This window comes from Malaclemys terrapin, chromosome 10 (assembly GCF_027887155.1).
Source record: "Malaclemys terrapin pileata isolate rMalTer1 chromosome 10, rMalTer1.hap1, whole genome shotgun sequence".
Taxonomy (NCBI): Eukaryota; Metazoa; Chordata; order Testudines; family Emydidae; genus Malaclemys; species Malaclemys terrapin.
The window spans coordinates 68,871,362-68,888,586 of record NC_071514.1 but is presented as its reverse complement, the minus strand read 5'-3'; the positions used below and the strand labels follow the sequence as shown (position 1 = coordinate 68,888,586).

Here is a 17,225-nt window from a genome sequence, read left to right as displayed (position 1 = left end):
AATAAAACACACAATGACTAATGACTAATCCAGTAAGAAAACTGAATACAGATAAACTCTCGCCCTCAAAGATATTTCAATAAGCTTCTATCACAGACTGGACGCCTTCCTAGTCTGGGCACAATCCTTTCCCCTGGTACAGCCCTTGTTCCAGCGCAGGTGGTAGCTAGGGGATTTCTCATGATTGCAGCCCCCTTTGTTCTGTTCCAGCCCCCTATATAGCTTTGGCACAAGGCGGGAATCTTTTGTCTCTCTGGGTCCCCTTCTAAATGGAAAAGCACCAGGTTAAAGATGGATTCCAGTTCAGGTGACATGATCACATGTCACTGTAAGACTTCATTATCCACTTGCCAGCACACATGTATACAGGAAGACTTACAAGTAAAACAGAGCCATCTACAGACAACTGTCCTGGTTAATGGGAGCCATCAAGATTCCAAACCAACATTAATGACCCACACTTTGCATAATTACAATAGGCCCTCAGAGTTATATTTTATATTTCTAGTTTCAGATACAAGAATGATACATTCATACAAATAGGATAAACACACTCAGTAGATTATAAGCTTTGTAATGATACCTTACAAGAGACCTTTTGCATGAAGCATATTCCAGTTACATTATATTCACACTTATTAGCATATTTTCATAAAATCATAGAGTGCAACGTCACACCCAGGGCTCGTCAGGCAGTCTGGAGTCCGTCTGGGCCTCTGCGTGCCTTGCTCCTGTGTTTGGAGCCTGCAGCTGCTCCTTGAGGGGGCGGGGAGAGGGGGAGGGCTGCACTCTGTGAACTCTCCCTTCAGCAGCCTGCCTAGACGGAGCTGGGCTGCTTCCTTTCATACTCTACCTCTAGGCTGAGCATGCCTAGCAAAGTCTGAGGGGGGGGGGCTTTCTCAGCCTGCAAATCCCTTTCAGGGCTGATGCAGAGTAGGTACACCCCATCACAGATGCTCATTGATTTCCCCAGCAACATGGCATCAAAGGTTCAGCCTAATCAAAGCCCCCAAGTTGGGGAAAGTGGGTGGGAAGACCATGAGAATATATTTCTGATAATATTGGGAAAATTAAAGAGTAGGGGGAACTACTGATATGGAGGGGGAGGGAGGAGCAAGCATTGCTCTTCCAGGAAGAGCACAATACCCTGTTAACTGCTCTAATATAATTCACGTTTCTTCATCAAAGCATGAGTCTTTTACATTCATAAGCTCTTCTCCAATGCATAGGCCCTTTATAATTGTACCATAGTGCGACCGGAGTCCCAGTGGGGGCTAGCTGTGGTCACTCAATTAGGGTGAACTGCAAAGAATTGGGCAGACAAGCCCCATAAAGCTGGTGGATATCCCAATACTTAGATTTACCAAGCCAACATAAAACAGCTTCTTTATTACCTTACTGGTTACTCAGAAGTCCAAACAACACAGTTCCCTTAAAGTGAATCCAGCCTCAGGCTTCCATCCAGGTACCTATGCCAAATATAATGATTTATGAAAATCTTATTTCATCATATAAAATAAAAGGTTCTACCAATCCCAAAGGATCGGACACATTACCTCTCAGGTTATTAAATATTCCAGATCTTACACAAATACACACTAGAGCCAATTCTTATTAACTAAGCTAAAATGTATTAAAAAACAGAAGTGTATGGTTAAAAGATCAATATACATACAGACATGAGTTCAATTCTTAAGATTCAGATTCATAGCAGAGATGTTGTGCTTTGTAGTTGCAAAGAGTTCTTTCAGAAATAGTTCATAGGTTATAGTCCAATGTCCAAATATCATATTCAAGGTGTACCAACATAACTAGGACCTGAGTCTTGCGACTCAAACTTCCCCTGATGAAGCTTAAGCAGATCTGAGATGAACAGGATCAGGACTCAAGGGTCTTTTTATACAGTGTTCTAGCATTCACTTGAACACACGGTCCTGGTTAAACAATAGGCTTTTGATGTAACCTTTTGCTTTCTAAACACCACCAGTAATTAGTTACACAAATTAGCACAGGGCAATTTATTGATTAGGCAGTCTATTACAAACTTCAAAGAGACATATAGACAATGACATTATTTTACCCAAGATTCATCTAAATGTTAATATTCCTTTTTGATCTCTGAATTAATAGTTATAGTAACAGACAGGAACTGTCTGTTTACATGCTAGCATCAAAGATACACACAATTAGTATCACTTCTAACAATATAGGTTTGCATTTCAAAGTTCTAGCCTACCTAGCCACACAATGACCCTCATTACCATTTGCATACCTTTCCAGCATGACTTTAAATGTGGGCTTTGGGTCATTCAGTCTGCAAGCTGTTTAACTCTTTCTGGCCATCAGTTATATCTTGTATAAGATTTGCTGCAATTATATAGCAGTGGCAGCAATAATGATTTGCATGGTTATATTTTAATCACACAATGTCACAATAGGAGGAACTAATGATATGGGGAGGGAGGAACAAGCACTGCTCTTCCAGGAAGAGCATAATACCCTGTAAGATGCTCTAATATAATTCATGTTTCTTCATCAGAGCATGAGTCTTTTACATTCATAAGCTCTTCTCTAATGCATAGGTCCTTTATAATTATACCATAGGCACATGGCCATTTTTAGTCTTCTGGTAAATGAAAGGCATCACAGGATTCAATATGTTTTTTCCCTCATTGTCCCTGTGCTTAATATATGGTGGTTGTACTCTTGCATGTCAGAGGTTAATGTTTTCAGCAAGATAAATCTGTGAGGATAAACACCAGACTTCTGAAGCTGCTACCTCCGAGTAATAGTTCATTTTAGTGACTACAAGCAAAAGGCTGACACACTTTGACTTCAGAAGCTGACCCCATTTTCAACAAAGGATATGCTAATATCTTGTTTATTTACTCTTCTATTAGGCTATTTATTTCCCTATGCCAAGTTCTCTCAGTCATTTGTGATTATTAAATCACCACCCTGTTAATATAACTAAAGGATGCTAATAAGGATTTTCTCCTCAGATAGCATCCATTCCCAACTGGCAAGCAGCAAAGCAGTGCTGAGAGTGAAAAGGCACCATCTCAAAAGGAATGGTGCATCTGGCAGTAATCATGAAAGGGAAACAGGTAGGGGCTAATGAAACAGGCGTTTCTTAATATTGTTTCCAAACAAAGACACCTTTTAATGCCTTGTATTTATTATTTCAGACATTCTATCCAGTAAAACACTATTATTGCCATTGTTTTGTATGCCACAAAGTATGTACTTACTTCTCTCTACGGTTTTCTTTTTAGTCGGTTATCTATCTAGGTAAATTGGGGTTATATTTTCTCAGCTGAGCAGCCTGAAAAGGGATGCTTTATAAACACTTGATCAGATTAGAGCTTTTCCAAGGAAGAAACATGTGATTAATTACTCCCATTACAGCCTCACATGCAGTAGCAACAATCATTTAACTACACTCTGTCAATTGAACACACAGGTTTATTCACCATTAATGCTGTGCTTGTGAAAGGTGCCAGATTGCCCTGCTAAGGGACCCCAACACTGATCTACAGGGATGGCTGGTAAAAGAGAAAATGTCTTCATGCACATTCGGTTCTAGTCCTCTCTGCTGAGATCACAAACAAGGCGGCCAGTTGGTGACAACTGGTTTCCAAGGCTGACTGTATCTGACTACTAAGAACTGGCTGAAACCACTCACTCATCTCACTCAGGCCACCTGTAATCTTATTTTTCATAGTTATTCTCTGTCTTGAGGCCAGAAAGCCTAAGTTTACAAGTACAAATAGCATTCGGCTTGCCTTGAAGTCAATGGGACTGTGTGTATATGAGTAATGTGAGCAGGATTGTACCTTGTGTCTGCATCATCTTCAACAAGTTACTTTGAACAGTACCTCACTATAAATATTGAGTAATAGTCGGAAGTCAGAATAGCTTGTGATCATTGTTTCCAAAATGAAATCAATGGGACTTATTTGCTATAAATAGCACTATAGCCAGATCTCTTTCAAAGACAGTCAAAATATTTTGTTTTCATCTGACACAGTGACCTTGGGACCATCAATCCATGCAAACTAGCATAGATGAGTTTGAAATCATTGAGTAAGGGCCAGTGATTTAATAACCTCTCCTCTTTTTCCTCTTCTCAAGGTCCTGTCCTTCCCTATTCATGTGTCTTCTCCTGTTTCACGATTGCAACCCCCACGACCCCACCCTAACATGTTACGTCTATGTCGTATTGTCTGCTTGTGCGGTTTGGACCAGTTGCAAAATTGCATAATTCCATAGGAGCCCTGTGAAGCATGTAGTATTTGGAAACATATGCAAGCTGTCAGTTATTTACCTTTTTGTATTTTTCATTGTCTGCTGTTTATGAAAAAAAAATTATCCCCCCTGCCAAACAACTATTAATGAGTTAAGCCCCACAGACATCCCCGTGAGGCAGAGGACAACGAGTTCCCGGAGTTATCAGAGGGTAGAACTGGGCCCTGTAGGTTCTGTTTTGCCTCTCATGAAGCTGATCCATGCTGGGGAGAGGGAGGAAGTGCCCTGCCATTAGAATGGTTCCTGAAATGATTTCGTTTTACAGGTCTCACATCTCAGGGGGAATGGATGCAAGACTTGCCACATCAGCTACAGCTAGCACACCCTATGAAGAACTGCTGGCTTGTTGACAGACATGCTCACCGCCACTCAGACTTGCACCCTATGGGACCATCAGCACTGCCAGCTTCCCAGCAGCCAACCAAACTCCAGCTACCCTACATGTGTGCAGACAGTGCTCCCTGCACCTTTACCACCCACTCATGCCGGGACAACCATAATGTAGGCACTTACATACACATGCATCACTTGTCAGAAATACCCGACAATGATACTAGAGAGTCTACAGACTTGGATGTCTGGAATCTTTTCCAGTGAAGTAACCAGTCCTGGGTCAATTTCACGTCAATGAAACCAGGCTCATGTCTCTTGCAGTCAGGCTGTATATCACAGACTGTCGTTAAGAGTCCAAGGTTATCTCTTAACCAGCGTTGAATGGAAAGGGATTGTCCTTGCCTGTGGTGGCGTTTGCTCCTCTCTCTGGATAGTACAGCACTAAAACGTTCCTTCCAGGCATGACTTCTATTTCTGCCTCAAAGATACTGCTGATGAGCAGATTTTTTGCCTTCGGACTGTACCAAATGGCATAGTTTTTTCCTCTTAAAATCCTATGGTGACGATACATTGACACCCCCACCCCCACGCACACACCTCACCACCAGGACTTTATCCCTTTTCCCCCTGAAAGTTATTCACTTCAAGCCCTGCCCTTACATTAATTCTTGCCCCATTGCTGATCCCCTCAGCTGGCCAACCTGTTCTCTGATTACACACTTAGAGGAAGTAACTCCCGGTGAAGGGAACAAAGCTTTGCTTTCCTAAAGAAAGCTATTGAGAGGGATAGACCATCATACCTGGACTTAAACAGTAAGTAATAGTGGCTATAAACTTAAAAAGAAAAGATTCCATGGCCTCAGTTTTGTGGGCAGTGTAAATCCTTTGAATTACACAGGATCCTGGTTAAAAAAATCTCATTATTTGCTGCTTTGGAGTCTTCCAGCAGTTTTCATCCTTTACTACATTTATAATCACTAAATCCTTTCCCTTAAATCAAAGTCTTTTGGGATACAGACGCTGAAAGATTTAAACGGCATACAATCCAAGGGGACTTTACAGTGAAAACAGGCTTCAGTAACATATTCTTAATTGTCACCATAAATCAACATTATATAATATCACAGTCTCATCTGTAACAAAGATTTTGTCAACGGGAATTACAGATTTGCGGGCCCTGTCCATTGCCTTACACCTATTTATAATCTTGATAAGACATGGAGCTTTTTCTCCAGAGATCCCAGGAATAAACACACTAGTTAATTGAGAAAAAAATGGTGATAGCTACTCTCTCATAGGACAGCTTCTGGGACCATTTGAGTGGAGCTTCTTAGTAGTAATTTCATCCCCATTACCTGAGAGACACGCACACTTCTAAGATTCATATGTTCTACTGTGTTTTTTAAACTAAAGGATCTTTCTTATATCTTTTTTGCCTTCAGAGCAGGACTTCACATTGGGAACAAATTAGCCTTGCTGGCCAATGAGGGCCCAATCCAAACTCCACTGACATTAACTGGAGCCAATGGCAAGATTATTACTAATTGCACAGTTGTTCTAGAAACATTTACTATTACAATATAAACTTGGGTGGGAGAAGGCAAGAACCAACAACACAAAAGCAATCTAGCTGCATAAAGTATTTCTGAACTACTATTTCATGGTATTCAAGCACATTATCCAACATTTCATTCAAACTGCTAACTCAGTTAGAAATTCCCTCATTTGGTTGGTCCTCTGCACTGGTACGGCACAATAATCTTTAAAAGTTATTTTTAATTTTCAGAATTTTGTGGGCCCCAAAAAATAAGCTTAAGAAATTCTGGAAGATCAGTAGAAAAAAGAGTTATCTGATGAAGTTCATGCACTGTCTGGATAGAGAGAGATCTGTACAAAACAGAAGCTATGTCTTCATTGCAAAAAGAGTGATCCTTTTTGCATTGAAATATTTAATTCAATGTAATATCCGAGTGGAGACAAGATACAAGGAGTTTTTACCTCGCTGTAGCTAGTCATGTTCAACCTATTACCCAACACCCAGGATTCACCTCAACTAGTTACATAGAGGAACTACCTGCAGGGCTGGCTCTAGGCACCAGCAAAGCAAGCAGTTGCTTGGGGCGGCAGATTTGCAAGGGGCGCAAGAATCCAGCATGGGAGCTGAGAACCAACAGGGGGCCCTGGGAGCTGTAGTTACTTGGTTAGCTCCCTGCCTATAGAGCCAGCCCTGGAGCAGGGAAAGAACTACATTTCCCAGCATTCCCTTGGCCACTAGCAACAGGAAAGGGTGTGGGAAAGGAGTATGGAACTGAAAACTGCAGCTTGCTGTGAATGGTAGGAACAGAGCCAGCTCTAGGTTTTTTGCCATCCCCCCCCTGCCCACACCCCCTGCTGCCCCAGCTCTGGCCCCCACCTGCACTCCCCTGCTGCCACAGCCCTGGGCTCTTCCTCCCCCCCCCACCCTTCTGCTGCCCCAGCCCTGGGCTCTCCCCCGCCCGCACCCTTCTGCTGCCCCAGCCCTGGGCTCTCCCCGCACCCGCAACTCCTGCCGCCCCAGCCCTGGGTTCTTCCCCTCCCCCCCCGCAACCCCTGCCGCCCCAGCCCTGGGCTCTTCCCCCCCACCCACACCTCCTGCTGTCCCAGCCCTGGGCTCTCCCCCCACCCGCAACTCCTGCCGCCCCAGCCCTGGGCTCTCCCCCCACCCGCAACTCCTGCCGCCCCAGCCCTGGGCTCTTCCCCTCCCCCCCACCCCCCGCAACCCCTGCTGCCTCATCTCTGGCCCCCACCTGCACCCCCTGCCGCCCCAGCCCTGGGCTCTTCCCCAAAGAAGGAATTGGGGGGACTAACCTCTCTATCTTAAGCCTAGCAAGGGAGGTATGTGGATCCCACTAGAATTTAAAATGAAAAGTAAGGGAGGAGAGGCTCTGGACCTGGGCAGCTTTAGATATAGTACCAGGCACTTAGGAGGGTTTCCACTTCTGAGCCATGGAAGCAGAAATTGACTTTTCCTCTCCAGATATAGCTCATATTCAGAAAAGGAATCTAGCACCTGCCTTCCAGATTTGAACACCTCAAAATTCAGGAGTGCTCAAGCTCAGTTTGGGCAGCTGTTACTTCATTTCCCCCAAATCAAATATACTGATCCACTGTAACTTGCTGTAGAAAAAGTAGAATAAATTGAGCAAGAAATGCTTCCCAGTGGTTATTAGGACTGGACTTGCTATTTTCAACAGCCATTGCTTTTTTTTTTTTTTTTTAAGTTTTAGTTTTATTTGTTTAAAAGGAAGACCGTGATAGTGCAGTCCCCATAGAAACAAAGAATGGAACAAAAGAATAATAAAGGCACCTCAGCTTTTCCTTATTTATGTAGGAGAGTCTTATAATATGCATCCAGATATCCTCCAGTCACACAAGCTGAAAATTGTTCCACTTCTCTGCAGTTCTGTAACCATATGGGAACCAGTCCTGTCTGTGTTCTGTGCACATCTAAAATTCCTGCTGAATGACCCACCCTGGGAGCGAGTTACCAGTGACCCAGGGCTGGGGCAGCAGGAGGGTGCAGTTGGGGGGGAGGGTGAGCCCAGGGCTGGGGTTGGGGGCAGCCAAAATTTTTTTTGCTTGGGGCAGCAAAAAACCTAGAGCCAGCCCTGACTACCTGTGCCTTCTAACCACTAGAATTTACATGAAGATAGCTCTCTATGTAAAAACACCACCACTGCCACCCTCCCTGAAGGCATAGCTTACAGTGTGTATCTAGAAGAGGTCTGTATGGTACTTTTCTTTAGTTCTTATTTGCGTGGCTTCACATCCCCACAAGTCTCACTTTGAATTTTTGATCGGAACAAACCCAAAAACTCCAAGCAAATCTCAGTCATACCAGTGTAAAATCACAGGCTTCAAATGGTTTGGGAGGTGCTGGAGCATCAGAGTTTACCATTCAGATATGGATCAAAACTTTTCCAAAGTTCAAGGGATGTATTCTCACAAACTTGTTTCTGACATTTCCCATGTTTTACAAAACCATAAATGGACCCAAGTTTTTGCCTGAAAAAGGGTCTCCTGCTTGCTCAAGAGTTTTGTGAATGATAGCAAAATTTTTAACAAGTTTAAGTGGTGGTTGAAAAAAAAAAATCCACAAAACTAGGCGAGCATCATGTGGCTTCAGACTTTATAATGGAAGTTTAACACTGCTCTACCATGGGCAGGAAATGGATGATTTGGAGGTTGTGCATGCTATACGCAAACAATCCAAGTGCCTGCTTCGGAGGTGACATCAAGATTCTACTTTCCTCAGTATGTGTTCAGACCCTTTCGGACAACAAAACATTCAGGTGCAATGTCAGCAACAAAGGGTGGACTGAAATCTCACTGGATGAAAGATACAGAGTCACACAGCAGAGATTTGGTAGCTAGAATGAAGATACTTTGTTTCACAATACAATTACACAGTTCACAATTACAAGCTGTGGTTTCTGCTTTTCTGCTAAACTCTGTTTGTTTTATTGAAACCTCAACCTCCCGCCCACTTGTTTGCTTTGTCCACCATCCCATCTAACATGTAAATAGTGAGCTCTCTGGGAGAAGGACTATATTCTTTGTTACTTAACCATAAAGTGCCTACCTGATCTTTGTTCAGACTCTTATTCTACTGCAATACAAATAATCTATATAATAAGATTCCAGTAATGTGACTGTGTGTTACTCTGAGACCTAAATAGTCTGTAGAGTCAGTGTGAAATGATGGAGGCAGCTACAATTGTGGCTGAAAACTTTAGTTCAGAATATCACTCGGATGAATTGTCATGGGAATTCACAGCCTGTTACCATCCAATTTTCAAGTTCTCAGTCATTTTGACTTTACAAATTACATCCATGTGGTATACAGCTACAGTAAGCTATACCACGCCAAGAGTGGGGGGAGGGGATAGCTCAGTGGTTTGAGCATTGGCCTGCTAAACCCAGGGTTGTGAGCTCAATATTCAAGGGGGCCACTTAAGGATCTGGGGCAAAATCAGTACTTGGTCCTGCTAGTGAAGGCAGGGGGCTGGACTCGATGACCTTTCAGGGTCCCTTCCAGTTCTATGAGATAGGTATATCTCCATATATTATTATAAGAGTATTAGCCCATTCTGAGATAATTCAACCAATCAACATCCTTATTCTACAGCTAATTTGCATGCAACCCTTTCATTGGTTGTATGAGGGAGACTGCATAAATGTTGGATTATCTGGTCTATCTGCCACAACATGCACCCAGCTGGACAGAGACAGAAAAGACCCCTGCTATCTCAAAGATTGTTTTTTTTAAAGTCCAAAAAAAGTATTAAACTTCCATGTCTTATTTATACATCACAATGCAGCAAGAGAAGACAAAACAATGTTTTTTCCTTTGCAAGTCACCCTTAAAGATTCATGTTTTAGGTTTTTTCCCTTGAATTGACATGTTAAAGGATGCAGCTTCTAAATCTATTTGGCCCATTTTAGGTCCAGAAAGGCAATTTGATACAGTTATCTTTTAATTCTTTGCAATCTCCATGTCAGAAATTTTTGCAGAATCCCCATTTTCAACTATGATTGTGATTCCTGTAACTTCATTATAAATGAAAGAAAGGACAATACATTCCCTTCTTAATGGACACAGGAACTGTCTTTCCCTTCCATTTTTGTTCAACTGATAAACGTCTGCCCAGATGTGAACATGAATTCTTGTAATAAATTTAATAGTGTGAAATTTTATATTACTGAGTAAGGTCTAATATTTGCTTGGAAATATTGTTTGTGGCAAAACTGCAGAATTGCATTTACCTAATAAAATCCAAATATTTTCTGGAAAAGAATGTGGAATATAATGGAAGTTAATTATAAAGCTTTATGATTTACCTACACAAGGGCTCAGTCCTCCTTCCCATATTCATGTAAGTAATTACCTTTATCAATACTTCCCATTGAATTGATTTAGTGACAGGTTATGCCCTTCTCTGGAAATAGTATCAGGATCAGGTCCATAGTGCAGCTGATCAAAAGAAAGGAATGCCTACCATGTTGTGAATGAGAACTATTAGATTTAATAACATTTCTGATCCTGCTCTCTTTTATGTCAAGGGAAATTAGGCTGAGTTCTGTTCCCATGGAAGTTAATTGGCCAATTGATGATAAATTAGTTCCCTTTTCGTTTTTTCCAAATATATCCACTTTAAAATTTCACATTCTTGCGGTGGGCGTTGAGAGTTTTTCAAGAGCTGCCTTGTGCGTAACTGCAAACAGAGGGAAAACTGATCCACTTACTGTGCGACCGTCAGACTTTTCAAAAGAAAGCACTATTTGTGCTTCTAATGCAAAATGCATTGACGCAGCAGTGAAAAAATCCCCAAAGAGATGGACATGTCACACAGAAGGGAGGAGGAGGAGGAGCCAAGGAAAATGTCACTTTTATTGAATTGTGCAGCATATCTTTTGGGCCAGCTCCTCAGCTGGTGTAAATCAGTGATATTTCATTGAAGTTTGATACCAATTTACATCAGCCAATGATCTGGCCCTTTATTTTTTTTTCCTTGGGTGTAGGCAAGTAGGATTGAGCCCTGGTTATAAGTAAATTGTAGAGCTTTATAATTATCCGCCTTTATAAAGTAATGGGAACCAATTTCTAATTATAGGCTTGATTTCTGGTCAGGTCCTGTATGGATACATGAAGGGTGTATTGGGAGGATGGGAGGCATTTTTCCGTTTCACCCTCTTTTCCCATCAGTTGGGCTATGTTCACTCTGCTGCTGAAATACAGTGAGAAACTCCATTGCTACTGAGATTAGAAAGGAAAGGGGCCTCATTCCTGACCCTGTATGTTTGTTCCTCTCCAGCATTCTTTTCTGACAGGGAGTCATAGATTCCAAGGCCAGCAGCGACCACTATGACCAGCGAACAGTCTGACCTCCTGTATAACACAGCCCATAGAACTTTCCCCAAATAATTCCTAGAGCAGATCTTTTAGAAAAACATCCAATCTGGATTTAACAATTGTCAGTGATGGAGAATCCACCATGTCCCTTGGCAAATTGTTCCAATTGTCAATTACCCTCACTGTTAAAAATGTGCCCCTTATTTCTAGTCGGAATTTGGCTAGCTTGGATCATGTTATACCTTTCTCTGCTAGATTGATAGGCCCATTATCCAATGTTTTTCTCCATGTGGAGATTTATAGTCCCTAAATAGATTGAGCTCCTTGACTCTATTGCTATAAGGCGTGTTTCCTAATCCTTTAATCATTCTAGTAGGCAATATTCCCACATGCCATCCTGTTGCACCTCACTGCTTATCTTGAGACGTTCAGGTAGATATAGAAATCTCTCTGAATCAAATTAAGCTAATTATTGCATTATTCCCCTGCTGTGAACTACAACAAACATTAAATCAAAACTCAGTTTTGCTTCACTACTCTTTAAGGTTGATTTACATGGACATGCTTAACTGCATCACATTAACGTGTACTAGGGCCTAAGGAGAAGATTTTCCAAGGCACAGTAGAAGGCCAATTCTCATTGAGTTTCAATGGGAGTTGGATGCCTAACTTTTCTTTGTGCCTTTGAAAATCTACCCCTCAGTTTTTAAATGTGGTGCCCTGACAGCTGACTCGGGGTATAAAGGCTTCTTTACCTCCCAAAGTAAGGTAGTTGGGTATTTCTTGAACACAATTATGGGCATTATTGTTAGAAGCCAGGTTTAATATCAGGGTCTATACATTTATAACATGTCCTCCCAGTAAGGCCTGAAGTTTTTATCTAAGCATGATCACCAAAAATGTTTTAGCACATCATGTTTGTAGCTGCAATACCCAGTTTTTTGTACCAATTCTTTTGGGCTTGATTCTCCTCTCATTTATACTGGTGAAGTTCTAATAACTTCAGACGTGCTTCTGTTAGTTTACACCAGAATAACTTATTTCAGAATCGGGTGTTATCCCTTCATTATCTCCAAATCTCCCTTAGAATTGTGGCTTGGGTGAACAAAGAATGGATCATTGGTCCCATAATGACATCTCAAGAATAAGAGAGCTTTTAAAAGAGTTAAATCTACGAGCTAGAGGGGGATTTTTGTGTACTCAAAAGCCTGTGATACTTAAATAAATAAATAACTTATTATAGTACTTTTCACTCACTGGTCTGAAAACATGTACTGTTACCCAATGACTATAGACGTCCATGGGTCTCCATGTGTAAATAAGGATCACTTCTGTCAGTTAAAGTTTGGCAAATCAGACCCCACATGACAACCCAAGAAATTATTTTATTAAGTTACCGAGTTACTGAGCCCAACATTTCTTGGACAAAGTTGTGGAACTTCTGAAAAAGCAAAGGTTAACACTAACGGCCCCGTGCTGCACAGAAATACTCAGATGTACCCCCCTAAATACTGGTACAATTCTTGAATCCTAACTCATCTGAGTAGCCCCTCCTCACATCAACCCCAAAAAATTGTCCAACTTTCAAATGAGGAAGAAAAGGGGGAAGGTGGATAATGCATACGAGAGAAGAGTGGTTTAATCACACAACAGAGATTAATAAACAGAACCCCTCGATGTCATTCTTACTTACTCATATCTGATGATACGATAGTTGCAAATAAATTGGAGAACTGAAAGCCCCTAGAGCAGTGTTTCCCAAACTTGGGACACCGCTTGTGTAGGGAAAGCCCCTGGCAGGCCAGGCTGGGCCGGTTTGCTTAGCTGCTGTGTCTACAGGTCCGGCCGATCTCGGCTCCCACTGGCCGCGGTTTGCTGCTCCAGGCCAATGGGGTCTGCTGTTATAGACCCCTTTGGATACCTCTGCTTTAAATGCTAGGGGGCAAGCAATGAAGTGCTAATAAAAAGTATTAAAAAAAAATAAGAAGATTCTTCAATCAGTAAGTATCTGTACATGACATTTTTTAAATGCTCCCCCATTTAATATTCTGGTAGAGTTAAGAGATTTCCTAATCTGGATATTTTAAACATGAGGAACAGGTTAACTTTTTTTGTGCCCTTTTCTATTATTCATAGTTTTTCCACCTTGTTCTGTTGCAGTAATCCTTTACATATTTTATAGTATCCTTCACTTGTATTAAAACTGAGAAGTACCATGGGCCAGATCCTCAGCTGATGTAAATCAGAGTAGTTCTGAAGTGCAGGTAAAACTTAAAATCTGAGACTAAATGTTAAATACTAGAGCAGCAAGCAACTCTTCCCTTTTTCCACCAAACAAAATGAGAGTTGGTATTTTTTGGTTTGGTTTGGTTTTTTTTAAGGATACAAAGCAATGAGGGGAGGGGGAAGAATATACTCCTCTCCTTGCTGCAAAAGCAACGTGTAAATTCATTTCTACACCATATATCCATTGCGGATAATCTCCACACAGCAAGGAAAAAAAATGCTGCATCAAACTGCCTCTTAAACCGTGTGTGTGTGTGTGTGTGTGTGTGTGTGTGTGTGTGTGTGTGTGTGTGCAAAAAAGAGAAACTAGATCAGCCAAGAATGTAAAGTAGAAAGAGAAGTGGGTGTGCAGCAAATCATCAGCTATTATTGTTTTAGGGAGCTTGGGAGAGAAATTTAAGAGCTTTTTCAGAAGGAAACTGACATTCATAGCTGATTGGAAATGTGTATGTACATAATACCACTTAAAATCCATGCTACTATTCCCACTTAGCTATTATAGCTCTTTCCATCCACAGAGTGTCAAGCACTTTACAAATGTCATTATTTCCATTTTATGGATGGGCGACTGCTGCGCAGTAAGGTGATGTGACTTGCCCAAAGTCACACTACAGCTCAGTGGCAAGGTGGGAACAGAAGCCACATTTCCTAACTCCCAATCCAGCGACCTAGCATGAAACAGAGTCCAACTCCGCTCATTAGCGGTCAGAGTCTACGATATGCAAAGCTTGTGCACTGAATTTTTACTGGGGTTGCTTTTGCCAAGAGTTCAAATCTGTGGGGGGCTGCGCTCCATTTTACACTCAGAATCTTGTAGGATCAGGAACTGTAGCTGTTGTCATGCCCCAGGTTATGCTTGCACTGAAGTCAATGTAGGGTGAACAGATAGCAAGTGTGAAAAATTGGGACAGGGGGTGGAGGGGCAATAGGAGCCTATATAAGAAAAAGACCCAAAAATCAGGACTGTCCCTATAAAATCGGGACATCTGGTCACCCTAAGACGTCAATGGTATTTCTGCCACTAAACAGAGCGAGAGCAGGACCGAGTATCATGACATCAAGTCTCACAACTAGTGTTGAAGAGTTGCTCAGTTCTAAATGAGCAATCGCTACTTGCACTGGCTAATGGGTAGTATGGTTGCTTAGCACTTCTCAGGCTCACACCCCTGAGACCCTGCTCCTACAGGATCCTAAACTCCTTCTGAAAGGTATTAAGTGCCCCAGCTCTCATTAAGATAATGACATGAGTAGTCAAGTTGAAATCTAGATGGAACTAATCTTAGTAAGAGCTACTAGACTGGACCATTATCCACTGAGGAAGTTTGTTACCTAGAGACAATCGATACGCTTGCACTCCTAGGTCAGCATTAAAGAAAGTGAAATCTATGGCTTAACAGCAGAGGTGAATATTGTTGTGAACTCTAGGTGCATGGTGGTTTAGACAGCTATTCTCCAGAAGGAATGTGTTTCAAATAGCTTTGAGAAGGTGATAAGGAGGGAGTATGCAAACACAAAGAATAAAGAAATTGAAAATTGGATGGACTGTTGTACATTCCTCATCTATACCCAGTAAGTAATTTGACCTTTAATAAAAATTCAATTTGGAAGCAATTTTACTTTTACAGGAAAAGTCAGGGTATGGGCTTTGTGATGTTACACCCCATATTCTTTCTGGAAATAAGGTTATGATATGAATATGGTATGATTAAAATATACTTTATGCAAGATGGGTATCATTGGAAATGTATTGATTTACTGAATGTGTTTATCCAATTTATATGCATGTAGCATTTTTGTATCTGAAGCTGGGAATATTGACCACGTCTCCATTTCAAATGTGCTATGTTGGATGAGGCCAAACAATGTTAGTGGCTTATTGAAGAAATGCACACAAGCATAAGGATTATCCCAGTAACTGTGTGCAATAGAAACCTCTCAGAGATAGCACTACACAATGGGAACTGTTTGACCCAGGTCACAGCAAAAAAGGCTTTCCAGCAAGTGGGGGGGAAGATATAAAAGAGGGACAATGACAACATGAAGGGTCCTCACTTTCCCTACAACACCACACCTGAAAACACATGAGGATCAAAGACTGAACTGTGAGAAGCGATGGTCCCAGGCTAAGATCTTTAGTCTGTGTAAGAAAACCTAGGAAAGCCAAGGCAACTTGTGCCTTGGGAATCTGCCAGCCTATTTATCACTCAGGGTGAGAATTTGATAATTTGTATCCTACCTATCTAGTGTGTTAAACTCAGTCTGTGGCTTTTGTTTATTTACTAAGGTAATCTGCTTTGTTCTGTTTGCTATCCCTTTAACCACTTAAAATTCACCTTTTGTAGTTAAACTTTCTTGTTTATAATAAAACTCAGTTTATGTACTTTCTAACTGGGGGCCCGGGGGTAAGAAGTCGTGCACATCTCTCCTCACATTGAGGAAGAGGGCAGATTTTTATGAGCTTTCGCTGTGCAGATCTTTCTATACATTGCAAGACAGTATTGTTTTGCGTTTATCTCCCAAAAGGGGTGTGCACGTGAGTGCTGGGGGAGTCCTCGCACGCAGAGCTGACTTCAGTCTGTGACTGCAGCGGGGGGTGGCCCTACCTGTGTGTGTGCTGCAAGAGGCCAGAGAGCCTAATTCAGCAAAGCAGGGAGAGGGAACCCTGGCTGTCTGAGCAAGAGAGGCTCTGTGAAACCCCAGCATATCAGGTGGCACCCCAGAATGGGGGTCCAACCCATCACAGGCTTACAAGGACTTGTCCATTTAAAACACAGACAGAACGTGTTTTAGGTCACTTTCAGTTTTCAGGGATGGATGAGATTTCCTGTCATTTTATGTTGGGAAATGAAGAAATGTACCCATACTTTAATGGAGAAAGACTGTTAATTCTTGCAGTATAAAAACTAATGCAAAATGGCACAGTGTAAACTATATGAATGCTAGGTATAAACTGGCAAGTCATCCATCTTCGACAGAGTTCACCTCTTAGAAAAGAGGTTCACCTCTCTTTGATCCGCCTCTTAGAAAAATGTATATTTGTTAGATATTTACAAAGAGCTGGTCGATAATAGCAAATAGGTTTTGCAAAAGAAGGCAAATGCTTTTCCATCAAAAGTATAAAATATATTGACCAGCTGTACTTAATATTTCTAAAATATTCAAATGCATCAATTGGCAACCATCATTAACTGCAATGTCAACTGTTTGTTAGCAAGTTAGTTGTCTCAGTTTCATCAATCTTTATTTTGGCTGAAATATTCTGTCTCAGTCTTTGTTTACAAAACTCCTGCCCTGAGCCTTTCCATATTCAAAAGTGCTCACGTAACACTGCGGATAACTCCCAGAATACAGACAGAGTGGGATAGCGTAGAGTTGGCGTCTTAGGCCAAGTCTACATAACAAAGCT

The 17,225-nt window shown here is 41.6% G+C and overlaps 1 long non-coding RNA gene across 3 annotated transcripts in view; it reads right to left on the bottom strand.

Annotated features, from left to right (window-relative positions):
* The window catches only part of LOC128843925 (uncharacterized), a 230,061-nt gene that overhangs the window by 112,865 nt on the left and 99,971 nt on the right, over positions 1 to 17,225 (bottom strand). For all 3 annotated transcript variants that reach the window (XR_008446392.1, XR_008446391.1, XR_008446390.1), the window contains exon 2: positions 1,395 to 1,469. This is a non-coding gene — a long non-coding RNA (uncharacterized LOC128843925). The remainder of the gene's footprint in view (positions 1 to 1,394; positions 1,470 to 17,225) is intronic.